The sequence below is a fragment of the Amborella trichopoda genome, chromosome 12 (genome assembly GCF_054954075.1).
Source record: "Amborella trichopoda isolate Santa Cruz 75 chromosome 12, AtrichopodaSantaCruz75HAP2 v2.0, whole genome shotgun sequence".
Lineage (NCBI taxonomy): Eukaryota > Viridiplantae > Streptophyta > Magnoliopsida > Amborellales > Amborellaceae > Amborella > Amborella trichopoda.
Window position 1 is genome coordinate 48,622,625 of NC_142347.1, and position 9,530 is coordinate 48,632,154.

General features: G+C 30.9%; 1 long non-coding RNA gene across 1 annotated transcript; it reads right to left on the reverse strand.

Annotated features, from left to right (window-relative positions):
• Window positions 1-324: 324 nt before the first annotated feature.
• Window positions 325-9,055, reverse strand: LOC148779638 (uncharacterized). Its single transcript, XR_016045439.1, has 4 exons — window positions 8,821-9,055; window positions 3,542-3,601; window positions 3,329-3,452; window positions 325-558 (listed from the first exon to the last, which is right to left on the reverse strand). It is a non-coding gene; the product is annotated as an uncharacterized LOC148779638 (long non-coding RNA).
• Window positions 9,056-9,530: the final 475 nt, after the last annotated feature.

Genomic DNA, 9,530 nt, shown 5'->3' on the forward strand with positions numbered 1-9,530 from the left:
AACAAGCCTGCCCTAAAAATTCTCACGAAAGTGGAGTTGATATGTAAATCTCTTGCATACGACTTAAATACACAATGGGGTATTGTAAGTGGTAGAGTGGTCGTATTCGTACCGACAATCGACTGAGATTCAGGCCTACGTCACACCGATTCGTTGCACAAAAAAATAAAAAATAAAAATTACGAGAGTTTGAGTACGATAAACCTTGAGCTTTAAATAGACTTAACTGCATCTTGTCTTAGAGATCATCAATAAAAACACAAGCATGTCTATATGGCCATGTATTTATAACCTGTAATTCCATTAATTTCAACCAATGTTCACGGTTAATGTCCTTTGAGAACATCGATTAAAGCCTAACACTTAGCGGGGTTTAAATATTTAAATACACATACGCAAACAAAAAAAAGCAATAAAAAATAGAAAAAAAATAAACAAAAGAGGAGGATTACAGGGGGAGAACCGGCTTGTTCTAACACTTGGCAGGACCGTTTGTTTCGCATTGATTCCCAATCTTGAACGGACAATTCCTGATCCGAATCGCGAGGTTTTGACTCACTATTTAACAAGAATTTCATTAACTCTTATGAAAATGATGTATGCAAAAAAATGGAAATGAAACTAATCCCACATTTTGCAAGTTTTAATTGTAAAATTTCAAATTTGAGAACCAAGATAACTCCTAGTATTCGTTTGTTGAAATGCTATGCTGAGTGTGAGGTATTGTTCAACACGAAAACAAGGACGCCACACAATGAGAACATGGACTCCGAAATAGATTAATGAGGAGATTTAATGTAATGTAAATCATATTGCGTATACCTAATCTATTTATTAGGTTCATACATGATATAAGGAAATTTACAAATAAATCTCATTTTATTTTTAGAAGTCAAAGATAGCCTCTTATATTTCATATTTTACATATGTGTCCTATTTTTTGAGAATATATATTATATTTTAATTTTTAACTCTTATGCCTTAGATTAAATATAAATTGTAGAATCGATATTTCTCACCATTGTAAATGGGTAAAAAATATATTAAAGAACAATTTAATTATAAATAAATAATCAAAGTAACCCTCAAGGGTATTTTGCTAATTTTATTTATTTCAAATTATTTTTTTGTATTTTTTAGAAGTGCCTCACGGTGTGAACTATGCACATCCCAAATTCGAGCTTTGTACAATTTATAAAATAATAACAAAATTAAATTGCTTTATACACAAAAAAAAATGAGACTTTGAGTGTAAGATATAAAAAGTTCAAGTTAGAAAGGGTTGTGATCGGTGCATTTATCAAAACAATCATTATTTTTTCATTAAAAAATTATTTAAAAAGGTAACTTTACCACTAAGCAATAGAAAATATGAAATTTTCATAAAATTACAGGGATATTTTGGAAGTTAGTGTCCTAGAATTTAATTTGTAGAGTATCATTTGTCTTTTAGTTAAAATTTCAATTTTGCCCCTTATGGAAATGGCAAAAATATCCTGTCTATATATATATATATATATATATAGCTGAGATTAACCAACTAGCTCATATGAATATATGAGCCTAACGGTCTAGATTGAATCTGAGCGGATCTGACGATCAAGGATGTTCGATAGTGTTTGAATTTTATTTATTTTTTCACAAATCTAAATTACTTAAAATTTTAGAAGTGTATTTAGAAAAAATAGGTGAATCTTTAAAAAATATCAAAAAAAATATTTTACATAAAAAAATTACCAAAATACCCCTAAAATATTTTGGGGGAATTTTGTCAGTTTATTTTTAACGAATAAATTTTTTTTTTTATTTGTTGGGCTCATATGTTCTAATGGACTAATCCCAACTTTTTTCACATATATATATATATACACTACAAGACTAGTACTTTTGTCATATCTTGAAATTTTAACTAAAAAACAAAGGCACTTTATAAATAAAGTTTTAGGACACTAACTTCCAAAATGCCAACGTACTTTTGTAAAAATTTTAAATTTGCCCTTGTTTGATGGTAAAGTTACTTACTTAAATAAATTTTTAATAAAAAAATAATAATTGCTTTAATAAATACACACATCAGAACCCCTTCTAACTTTAACATTGTATTTTGAAGGGTTATTAACTCTATATATATATATATATATATATATATATATATATATATATATATATATATATATATATATATATATATATATATATATATATATATATATATATATATATATATATATATATATATGTGTGTGTGTGTGTGTGCACGCGCGTGCACGCGCATATTTTTTTTTTTTTGTTGACCTTGACCTAGTGGGCCGGGTCCTGCAGCAGCCCACCTGACCGTTTGTTTGGTGTGGAGAGCCGTTTTACCACAAGTGCCAAGTCACCCCAATCATGCTTGAACAACAAATCTAGCGGTGCAGAGAGTGATCAAATTTTAGTATTATAGAGAGGGCACCAATCATGTTGCTAAAATCGTTTCATAAACAAATTTTATATTATTGGGATTGATATTGGTGTTGATATTGACGAGTTTTCATGTTTATTGAGATTTTTGTTTTTGTAAGATATGAAATCTCATATTTTTAAGAAACCAAATTATATAGGAAATAAATATATTTCCTAATGGGATAAAGACTTTTATTTATCAGAGGATTTATAATTTTATATATATGAAATGAGGGAGAAAGAAATAAGTGTCCAGTTAACCTATGGGAAAAGTGTACTTCCCTCGAGAGAGAAATGGTGCATCCATGCCTCTCGTAGAAAGAAAAGCCTGTTTTTGTTAAGAATTGGTTTCTATATAGATTATTGGTAGTATACCATTTGTAGAGAAAAAGTTGGTTTCTTATTACTCTTCGTATCTCTATCTGGTGTTTTTTTGGTAACAGCTAGCTAAAGAAAAGATAAGGAAGTACGAAAGTGATATCGGTGAGGAGAGTGGTTTCAATGATGGTTCGACTAGGTATTGTCGATGGTTAGTAAGATACTTTTTGTATGACAAAATTTGTTATGTACTCTCGTCGATATAGTAACTCTCAGTTTCCAATATCAATGGATGGAGTCCGTGCACCACATAAAATTATGGTGTTTTTTATATTGTTTATTTCCTATTTTATTTTTTTTCCCATTGCCCGTTGTTTTTCTCACTCTTTATTTGCTAAAAATCAACCCATTGAATATGCATAAAAAGGGCATAAAATCTAAAACATTCAAGAAAAGATATAACCTCGTAAACTAGTAGTGCAAAGAGAGAGCATCAATTCTAATGGTGTGCAGAGAGATGCTCACTTTGGAGCAAGCATCTAAGGCACAATTAGTTTGTAGTTTGTACCTTGGATCCCACATCTACTTGGCATGTATGGATAAGAGATGTTTGTCTTGGTCTACTATAATTTTAGCATCATTGGAGAAAGAGAATTGCATCAGGGAGAGGGGGTATCTTAAAAGCCATTTATCTGCAAGAGAGAGAGCATTTTAGAAGCCATTATCTGCATAAAATGTGTTGAGGGTGATGATGAAGGTTGGACCTGAACAAATTTCTTACCCCATGAGGAATGATCTCCAGAGCAGGCCACACTTGCTATTAACGCCTTCAAATGAAATCCTGATATAGTGAAACCAGAAACTAATCCAAATTGGTTGTAACCAAGCTAATCTCATGAAGACATTTAGAACCTGTGTTCCATTCTTGGGGAATTATTTTTTATTTTTTTCTTTTTCTTTCTTTTTTTGAAACTGTTAATAGAGGGAATAACTTGATTTAAACTAAGTGGCTTAAGATAGCTACTTTAATACAAAACAATATCTATGCAGCTGTTTGCGAACCTAGAAATTCATCTGCTAGGGAGTATGCAATCAATGCATTTAGCACACACTTTAAGGAGCATTTTTTTCCTTTTTTCTATTCTGTTTTATTTGTGTGTGTAGTTCAGTAACAGGAATTAAACTTGAGATATTGCGGACCACTCAAGCCCAAGCCCAATTCTTTAAGGAGCAATTGTATATATACAATAGGACTATTGTAAATTTTGCTCGAGGAACAATAACCAAAAGGACTTACGATTAAAAAAAATTGAAAAAAGAAACAATAAAAAGGACTTTATAACTGGAATTTTTTTATTTTTGCAAGAAGTTTCTATAATGCTTAGGCTTTATGACAACCAAATAAAGCCTCACCTCAAATCCTAGCCTAGAAAGCATTTTCGGCAATGAAAATTTTGACGATGGGTCTAAAATCAATTTCCAATACCAATAACAAAATTTGAAACTCAAAATATCATACATATCTTGGGGATCTTTGAACACTTAATTTTAGGACAAAATGGACGGTCTAAACAGTTTGTTAAATGGTGCAGGTTGTATAGAGCCGAGGCTCTCAACAATCAAAGTAAAGCCCACCTTCAAATAGTGTTGAGAAATATAGTTTCTATGCTGTAAATCTTTGTAATAGCCTTAAAATATATTTCTATATCAAACTATAAAAGTTAAAGCTTCAAAAATAGCATAGATCAAACAAATCTATGAAAACTTGGAAATCTTGAAAATTGACTGTCCATATATACGTTACAAGATGCACTATTTCTAAAACTTGAAATCCATTTTTTTCTCATGTCCATACATCTTGATGTCGAGATAATTAATTTGAGGATATTTGGGCATCAAAATAACCTCTTTTAGTAAAATTTTTGAGGTAGGCTCTACTTTGATTGTTTAGAGCGAAGGCTCTATATACATTTTTCCTTTTATTAAAATATACACTATTTTTAGAGGTTGAAATGCTTTTGTTTTTTCAACAACCATAATGTTCAAGCTGAGATGATCAATGTACAGGTTTTCTAATGCTTGAATTGCAATTTTCAATTAGTTATAAGGTGAGGTTTTACTTATGTTGATAGGACTGCAACCCTATCAAACCATCTTTCCTTTATTTTTTGTTATTATTTTTTAGGTAGTCTAGGGTTAGGGTTTGAACTTGACACACAATGAACAACTATTTACTGACCATTTATGGTTATTTAGTGAACAATATTGTCAAACGTGATAATATTTTTAGATTAAGGGTGCGGTTTGTACAAGGTTATGCCTTAAATAATAAAAGTAAGGTGAGTGTTGAATGATGTTTTTTCAATGGCAATATTTTGTGGTGGTAAAAAAAAAAGTATTTTTGTCCCTAGTTATGAAATTTAAAATTTTAAAGTAGTGTAGATCGAGCAAATCTTTGAATACTTGAAAATATTGAAAATAGACTGTCCAAATAATGCATTACAAATTGTACTATTCCTAGAACTTAACATCTATATTTTTTCAGATCCATACATACCGAAGTCAAGGTGATCAATTATAGGGCTTTCCAGCATTGAAATGACCTCTTCTAGTGAAATTTTGAGTTGCGTCTTACTTCTATAGTATATGATTCAAACATTATATAAAATTTTTCGTTAGAATAATGTGCTCTCAAAATCGTTTATTTGCAAAAGGGTGTGGTTTTCTATAAGGTTGCAACCTTAAACAATCCAATTAAGACGCGCCTCAAAATTTTATCATAACATATAATTTTGGGGTAAGAAATTCTTAGTATTATCTCAAAATCTATTTTTATATCTAATTATAAAATTTAAAACTAAAAAATAAGTAAATCAAGTAGATCTATCAAGATATAAAAATCTTGAAATTCGGCAGTCTAGATAATGTGTTGCAAGATGCACTATTTATGAGACTTGAAATCTTTTTCTTTTTTATATTCATACATCTATTTGTCGAGATGATCAATTAGAGGGTTTTTCAACATTAAAACAATCTTATCGATGGATTTTTTAGGTGCATCAATAATTCTACACTTGCAACCTTATATAAACTTTTTCCTTTGCAAAAAGCCCAACCCTCAACATTTGAAACAAAAGCAAAAATTAATACCACGTTTAACAATAAAATACACGAGACATGCTGGTTATGGTCGATGCTAATTAGAATTAGGATGAAAATTAACAACAAAAAGGAGCAGTGACAATTGACAAACAGGGGTTACATTTCCATTAACCTCAAATATTGCAAACGAGAGTAGCATAGTACTATATGCCAGCCTTCAACTCTTTTAAGTTCAAAACAAAAAAGCACAGGGCTCAGAGAGACTAGCATAAACTAAGTCTGATAATGGCATAATTTCCTTTTGAGAATATTATTCTTGGCACCAATTGTCAAATGAAGTTTTAGATGTTAATTGCGGGCGCCTTACTGTAATCAAGAACTATTCGATTTTACGGATGATTCAAAGTGTATGTGACATTTGTGCAAAAAATAAAGGTTTGATGTATGGGCTTGTCTACAAAGAGATCATTTATTGTTTGTAAATGGATGACACAAGCATTATTGCCCCTTAAATTTCAAAATGGGTGGTTGTAAGAGTGTCATTAAAATAAAAAGTTCCCAAAACCATCAAATATCAAGAGAATTTTCATGGAGTCTATATGTTATAGTAAAGCATTTTAAACCATTTAATTTCAAATTCAATAGTTAGAAGTGATAGTGATACTTATAGAATAAACCAATATATGCTATATACTTGTCCTATTCAAAATTTAGTGATGTTGCATTTTTACTTAATCGTTAACAGCTTTCTTCGATCAAGTGATACTTTTTTATAATTAAATGTGGACAAGTTGGAAGGTAGATGTGAAATCTTCATTTATTTCTTTGAAAGAAACACTCTGTTTGTGGACATGTAGAGGCCAATTTGCAGCTGAAGCGAATGATAATGGCACCCAAAAGCAAATGTCATGCTATATAGAAAAAGTTTATATCCGGTTGAGGCACTAAACAATCAAAGGGGCATCTCAAAAATTCATTAGAAAACTATATTTTGATATCGAAAATCAAATGTATAATCTCGACCTCGAGATGTAGAGACATAAAAAATAATGGATTTCAAGTTTGGGAAATAGTGCATCTTGTAATGTTTTATCTTGGCCAAATATTTTTAAGTGTTTCTAGATCTACTCAATCTACACTAATTTTGAAGCTTTAAAATTTATAATTAGAGATGAAAATACTTTTTTAGGCCATAACAAATATTTTTGCTACTTAAAACTCATCTTTCAACACTCTTACTTTGATTGTTTAGGGCCTCAACCTTATGCAAACCACACCCTAATCAAAATTCATTGAAAAATTGTATGCTTCCTCAAGAGAAATGTATATTTGCTCTCTCCGCCAAAAATAAGTATTTTTAGAACCCAGATTTTGGAGATGCTGAATTACTCAACCTAGTGTGATCAATTCATTAAAAAAAAGGGGGTGGGGCGTGGTTTATGCATCTAGGGATGCATAATTATATTTGTGTCCCCCAAGCATCATACATCCATCTTAAAGATAGATGTGGAGTTGTGATCTCTCCAAAAAAGGGATAAAATAATGGTTTAAAAGTTTTTATAAAAATTTATTATTATAATTATTATTATTATATATTCATCTCAATGATAGATGTTATATATACCTAAAAAATTAGGTCTAAAATCCATCTACAAAATGGATAATTTAAAGGGGACGCATATGGTCGTATGAGTCTTAGGACTCATAAAACCAAGTCAAACAAAAGAAGAAGACAAAGTATGCATCCTAGAGCAACCTGAAAAATTCATGGCATAGGATTGGACACATATTATCCATAATTTAGACAGTCAGATCCATGTTAGTTACTCTCAATTGTTTTTTCTAAGAAAATAAGATTAATCATTCGGTGAATCTGAAATGGATCCCAAATATCCCAAATCAAAAAGCACTGCGCCGGAAGCATGTCATTTTCCGAGGGAGCACATTGGATTGTTTGCTTCCCCTAGGGCATGGTACACCAAACTCATCAAATTCTAATGGAAAATGGTTTGATAAATGGTTGTAGCCCCATCAAAATAAGTTAAGCCCCACCTAATAACTCATAAAAAAATTGCAATTCGAGTGTTAGAATACCTTTAAATTGATCATTTTAGATTGAGCATTATGGTTGTGAAAAAAATTGGGATTTCAAGTTCTAAATATAGTGTATATTGCAACAAAACATCTAGACCATCCATTTCCCCCTAAAAATAAGTGTTAACAAATCCCTGAGATTTGTACCTTTTTTTAGTTTCAAATTTTATTGTCGGTGTTAGAATTTGATTTTAGAGCCATCATGAAAAATTTTGATGCCCAAAGTGCTCTCCAGACGAGGATTTGAGGTGAGGCTTTATTTTGTTTTCATAAAGCCTAGGCCCTATAGAAACTCTCAAATTAATGTTTAATTTCATATATCCATCAACCATTGTTTAGAATGTAAATCAGAGAGATCTTCATAGGAAGATCCCTTAGATCCATACCACACACTGATTTTTTTAAAAGTGTGATAGAGAGTATGAAAATTTGAATTCTGATATGAGGCCAGATCTATTTAAAAATGAGTAAGTATGCTCTCATATCAGTGGCAAAGCCACCATAGATCCAAAAACATGAAATATTGAATGAAATACGAATAAAATCATAGATATAACAAAATAACTAAAAAAATAAAGAAAAAGAGAATAAGAAATCCAAAAACACTAAATATTGTATGAAATATGAATAAAATCCTAGTTCTAACAAACTAACTGAAAAATAAAAGAAAAGAGGATGAGAAATTCAAAAGCATGAAATATTGAATGAAATAAGAATAAAATCCTATACCTAACAAAATAACTGAAAAATAAAAGAAAAGAGGATGACAAATTAAAAAACACGAAATATTGAATGAAATAAGAATAAAATCCTAGATCTAACAAAATAACTGAAAAATAAAAGAAGAGATGATGAGAAAAATACCTGGCTAGAGTAGTTGGCCCGACAAATTCGAAGCTTCGAACCCTCACCCGTATCAAGACCATGGTGGCTATGTTTACACCAAGGATCCTCTTTGTCTCTCTTCAATGTTGACCAAGTTTTGACGTGGTTGAATGTTTATCTTGGACCTGTTCTAAGCTTAAGGTTGCAGGTTTAATGCTAGAAATTGTCTAGATCTTGGATCTCTTACGGTTTTCGTCTAGTGTTTGCAGCTCTCTTTAAGCTTAAGATAGTCTAACCCTAAAAGATGCATGAAAATGTGTTTTTATAAACTGAATGGGGACCATGGACTATGGTGTTCTATGGTTCAAGGACTTTATGGAATAATATGGTCCTCAGGGTTGTCTAAGGTTAAAACAAGCATAAAATTTGTTGGTTTTTAAAAAGAGTAATGATCCTATGAGACCCTCCAACACCCATGTATGTAGGACCCCAAATGATCATCATTAAATTTGACACAAATATCTAGAAAAGCCAAGTCCTACACCCATGTGATAACTTTTTTAGAGATATATACCAAATTTAATGGTGATCGAGAATCCTACACACATGGGTGTGGTAGGGTCTCATAGGATTATTATTCTTTTAAAATTAAGGTGTCTACAACCATACATACAAACTTTACTAAAGGGTAAGTGGACTTTGTTCCAGGTTTTGAGTTCCACTTCCTTGCAACTCTTTTGTCATTCATC